The sequence below is a fragment of the Nerophis ophidion genome, linkage group LG04 (assembly GCF_033978795.1).
Source record: "Nerophis ophidion isolate RoL-2023_Sa linkage group LG04, RoL_Noph_v1.0, whole genome shotgun sequence".
Classification (NCBI taxonomy): Eukaryota; Metazoa; Chordata; class Actinopteri; order Syngnathiformes; family Syngnathidae; genus Nerophis; species Nerophis ophidion.
The window spans coordinates 1,828,036-1,834,035 of NC_084614.1; positions in this window are offsets into that span (position 1 = coordinate 1,828,036).

Sequence of the window (6,000 nt, forward strand, 5' to 3'; positions counted from 1 at the left end):
AGTGATTGTTGACGCTGATACCAAGTGATTGTTGATGCTGATACCAAGATATTGTTGATGTGGATACCAAGTGATTGTTGATGCTGATACCAAGATATTGTTGATGCTGATACCAAGTGATTGTTGATGGTGATACCAAGTGATTGTTGATGCTGATACCAAGTGATTGTTGATGCTGATACCAAGTGATTGTTGATGGTGATACCAAATTATTGTTGATGCTGATACCAAGTGATTGTTGATGCTGATACCAAGTGATTGTTGATGCTGATACCAAGTGATTGTTGACGCTGATACCAAGTGATTGTTGATGCTGATACCAAGATATTGTTGATGTGGATACCAAGTGATTGTTGATGCTGATACCAAAATATTGTTGATGCTGATACCAAGTGATTGTTGATGGTGATACCAAGTGATTGTTGATGCTGATACCAAGTGATTGTTGATGCTGATACCAAGTGATTGTTGATGGTGATACTAAGTGATTGTTGATGCTGATACCAAGTGATTGTTGATGCTGATACCAAGTGATTGTTGACGCTGATACCAAGTGATTGTTGATGCTGATACCAAGATATTGTTGATGTGGATACCAAGTGATTGTTGATGCTGATACCAAGTGATTGTTGATGGTGATACTAAGTGATTGTTGATGCTGATACCAAGTGATTGTTGATGCTGATACCAAGTGATTGTTGACGCTGATACCAAGTGATTGTTGATGCTGATACCAAGATATTGTTGATGTGGATACCAAGTGATTGTTGATGGTGATACCAAGATATTGTTGATGCTGATACCAAGTGATTGTTGATGCTGATACCAAGTGATTGTTGATGCTGATACCAAGTGATTGTTGACGCTGATACCAAATGATTGTTGATGCTGATACCAAGTGATTGTTGATGCTGATACCAAGTGATTGTTGATGCTGATACCAAGTGATTGTTGATGCTGATACCAAGTGATTGTTGACGCTGATACCAAGTGATTGTTGATGCTGATACCAAGATATTGTTGATGTGGATACCAAGTGATTGTTGATGCTGATACCAAGATATTGTTGATGCTGATACCAAGTGATTGTTGATGGTGATACCAAGTGATTGTTGATGCTGATACCAAGTGATTGTTGATGCTGATACCAAGTGATTGTTGATGGTGATACTAAGTGATTGTTGATGCTGATACCAAGTGATTGTTGATGCTGATACCAAGTGATTGTTGACAGTGATACCAAGTGATTGTTGATGCTGATACCAAGATATTGTTGATGTGGATACCAAGTGATTGTTGATGGTGATACCAAGATATTGTTGATGCTGATACCAAGTGATTGTTGATGCTGATACCAAGTGATTGTTGATGCTGATACCAAGTGATTGTTGATGCTGATACCAAGATATTGTTGATGTGGATACCAAGTGATTGTTGATGGTGATACCAAGATATTGTTGATGCTGATACCAAGTGATTGCTGATGCTGATACCAAGTGATTGTTGATGCTGAAACCAAGTGATTGTTGATGCTGATACCAAGTGATTGTTGGTGCTGATACCAAGTGATTGTTGATGCTGATACCAAGTGATTGTTGATGCTGAAACCAAGTGATTGTTGATGCTGATACCAAGTGATTGTTGATGGTGATACCAAGATATTGTTGATGCTGATACCAAGTGATTGCTGATGCTGATACCAAGTGATTGTTGATGGTGATACCAAGATATTGTTGATGCTGATACCAAGTGATTGTTGATGCTGATACCAAGTGATTGTTGATGCTGATACCAAGTGATTGTTGACGCTGATACCAAGTTATTGTTGATGCTGATACCAAGTGATTTTTGATGGTGATACCAAGTGATTGTTGATGCTGATACCAAGTGATTGTTGATGCTGATACCAAGTGATTGTTGATGGTGATACCAAGATATTGTTGATGTGGATACCAAGTGATTGTTGATGGTGATACCAAGTGATTGTTGATGGTGATACCAAGATATTTTTGATGCTGATACCAAGTGATTGCTGATGCTGATACCAAGTGATTGTTGATGGTGATACCAAGATATTGTTGATGCTGATACCAAGTGATTGTTGACGCTGATACCAAGTGATTGTAAATGCTGATACCAAGATATTGTTGATGTGGATACCAAGATATTGTTGATGCTGATACCAAGTGATTGTTGACGCTGATACCAAGTGATTGTTGATGCTGATACCAAGATATTGTTGATGTGGATACCAAGTGATTGTTGATGCTGATACCAAGATATTGTTGATGCTGATACCAAGTGATTGTTGATGGTGATACCAAGTGATTGTTGATGCTGATACCAAGTGATTGTTGATGCTGATACCAAGTGATTGTTGATGCTGATACCAAGATATTGTTGATGTGGATACCAAGTGATTGTTGATGGTGACACCAAGATATTGTTGATGCTGATACCAAGTGATTGCTGATGCTGATACCATGTGATTTTTGATGGTGATACCAAGATATTGTTGCTGCTGATACCAAGTGATTGTTGATGCTGATACCAAGTGATTGTTGATGGTGATACCAAGATATTGTTGATGTGGATAGCACGTGATTGTTGATGCTGATACCAAGTGATTGTTGACGCTGATACCAAGTGATTGTTGATGATACCAAGATATTGTTGATGTGGATACCAAGTGATTGTTGATGCTGATACCAAGATATTGTTGATGCTGATACCAAGTGATTGTTGATGGTGATACCAAGTGATTGTTGATGCTGATACCAAGTGATTGTTGATGCTGATACCAAGATATTGTTGATGCTGATACCAAGTGATTGTTGATGTGGATACCAAGTGATTGTTGATGCTGATACCAAGATATTGTTGATGCTGATACCAAGTGATTGTTGATGGTGATACCAAGTGATTGTTGATGCTGATACCAAGTGATTGTTGATGCTGATACCAAGATATTGTTGATGCTGATACCAAGTGATTGTTGATGCTGATACCAAGTGATTGTTGATGCTGATACCAAGTGATTGTTGATGGTGATACCAAGATATTGTTGATGCTGATACCAATTGATTGCTGATGCTGATACCAAGTAATTGTTGATGGTGATACCAAGATATTGTTGATGCTGATACCAAGTGATTGTTGATGCTGAAACCAAGTGATTGTTGATGCTGATACCAAGTGATTGTTGGTGCTGATACCAAGTGATTGTTGATGCTGATACCAAGTGATTGTTGATGCTGAAACCAAGTGATTGTTGATGCTGATACCAAGTGATTGTTGATGGTGATACCAAGATATTGTTGATGCTGATACCAAGTGATTGCTGATGCTGATACCAAGTGATTGTTGATGGTGATACCAAGATATTGTTGATGCTGATACCAAGTGATTGTTGATGCTGATACCAAGTGATTGTTGATGCTGATACCAAGTGATTGTTGACGCTGATACCAAGTGATTGTTGATGCTGATACCAAGTGATTTTTGATGGTGATACCAAGTGATTGTTGATGCTGATACCAAGTGATTGTTGATGCTGATACCAAGTGATTGTTGATGGTGATACCAAGATATTGTTGATGTGGATACCAAGTGATTGTTGATGGTGATACCAAGTGATTGTTGATGGTGATACCAAGATATTTTTGATGCTGATACCAAGTGATTGCTGATGCTGATACCAAGTGATTGTTGATGGTGATACCAAGATATTGTTGATGCTGATACCAAGTGATTGTTGATGCTGATACCAAGTGATTGTTGACGCTGATACCAAGTGATTGTAAATGCTGATACCAAGATATTGTTGATGTGGATACCAAGATATTGTTGATGCTGATACCAAGTGATTGTTGACGCTGATACCAAGTGATTGTTGATGCTGATACCAAGATATTGTTGATGTGGATACCAAGTGATTGTTGATGCTGATACCAAGATATTGTTGATGCTGATACCAAGTGATTGTTGATGGTGATACCAAGTGATTGTTGATGCTGATACCAAGTGATTGTTGATGCTGATAACAAGTGATTGTTGATGCTGATACCAAGATATTGTTGATGTGGATACCAAGTGATTGTTGATGGTGACACCAAGATATTGTTGATGCTGATACCAAGTGATTGTTGATGCTGATACCAAGTGATTGTTGATGCTGATACCAAGTGATTGTTGACGCTGATACCAAGTGATTGTTGATGCTGATACCAAGATATTGTTGATGTGGATACCAAGTGATTGTTGATGGTGATACCAAGATATTGTTGATGCTGATACCAAGTGATTGTTGATGCTGATACCAAGTGATTGTTGATGCTGATACCAAGTGATTGTTGATGCTGATACCAAGATATTGTTGATGTGGATACCAAGTGATTGTTGATGGTGATACCAAGATATTGTTGATGCTGATACCAAGTGATTGCTGATGCTGATACCAAGTGATTGTTGATGGTGATACCAAGATATTGTTGATGCTGATACCAAGTGATTGTTGATGGTGATACCAAGTGATTGTTGATGCTGATACCAAGTGATTGTTGATGTGGATACCAAGTGATTGTTGATGCTGATACCAAGTGATTGTTGATGTGGATACCAAGTGATTGTTGATGGTGATACCAAGATATTGTTGATGCTGATACCAAGTGATTGTTGATGCTGATACCAAGTGATTGTTGATGGTGATACCAAGATATTGTTGATGCTGATACCAATTGATTGCTGATGCTGATACCAAGTAATTGTTGATGGTGATACCAAGATATTGTTGATGCTGATACCAAGTGATTGTTGATGCTGAAACCAAGTGATTGTTGATGCTGATACCAAGTGATTGTTGGTGCTGATACCAAGTGATTGTTGATGCTGATACCAAGTGATTGTTGATGCTGAAACCAAGTGATTGTTGATGCTGATACCAAGTGATTGTTGATGGTGATACCAAGATATTGTTGATGCTGATACCAAGTGATAGCTGATGCTGATACCAAGTGATTGTTGATGGTGATACCAAGATATTGTTGATGCTGATACCAAGTGATTGTTGATGCTGATACCAAGTGATTGTTGATGCTGATACCAAGTGATTGTTGACGCTGATACCAAGTTATTGTTGATGCTGATACCAAGTGATTTTTGATGGTGATACCAAGTGATTGTTGATGCTGATACCAAGTGATTGTTGATGCTGATACCAAGTGATTGTTGATGGTGATACCAAGATATTGTTGATGTGGATACCAAGTGATTGTTGATGGTGATACCAAGTGATTGTTGATGGTGATACCAAGATATTTTTGATGCTGATACCAAGTGATTGCTGATGCTGATACCAAGTGATTGTTGATGGTGATACCAAGATATTGTTGATGCTGATACCAAGTGATTGTTGATGCTGATACCAAGTGATTGTTGACGCTGATACCAAGTGATTGTAAATGCTGATACCAAGATATTGTTGATGTGGATACCAAGATATTGTTGATGCTGATACCAAGTGATTGTTGACGCTGATACCAAGTGATTGTTGATGCTGATACCAAGATATTGTTGATGTGGATACCAAGTGATTGTTGATGCTGATACCAAGATATTGTTGATGCTGATACCAAGTGATTGTTGATGGTGATACCAAGTGATTGTTGATGCTGATACCAAGTGATTGTTGATGCTGATACCAAGTGATTGTTGATGCTGATACCAAGATATTGTTGATGTGGATACCAAGTGATTGTTGATGGTGACACCAAGATATTGTTGATGCTGATACCAAGTGATTGCTGATGCTGATACCAAGTGATTTTTGATGGTGATACCAAGATATTGTTGCTGCTGATACCAAGTGATTGTTGATGCTGATACCAAGTGATTGTTGACGCTGATACCAAGTGATTGTTGATGATACCAAGATATTGTTGATGTGGATACCAAGTGATTGTTGATGCTGATACCAAGATATTGTTGATGCTGATACCAAGT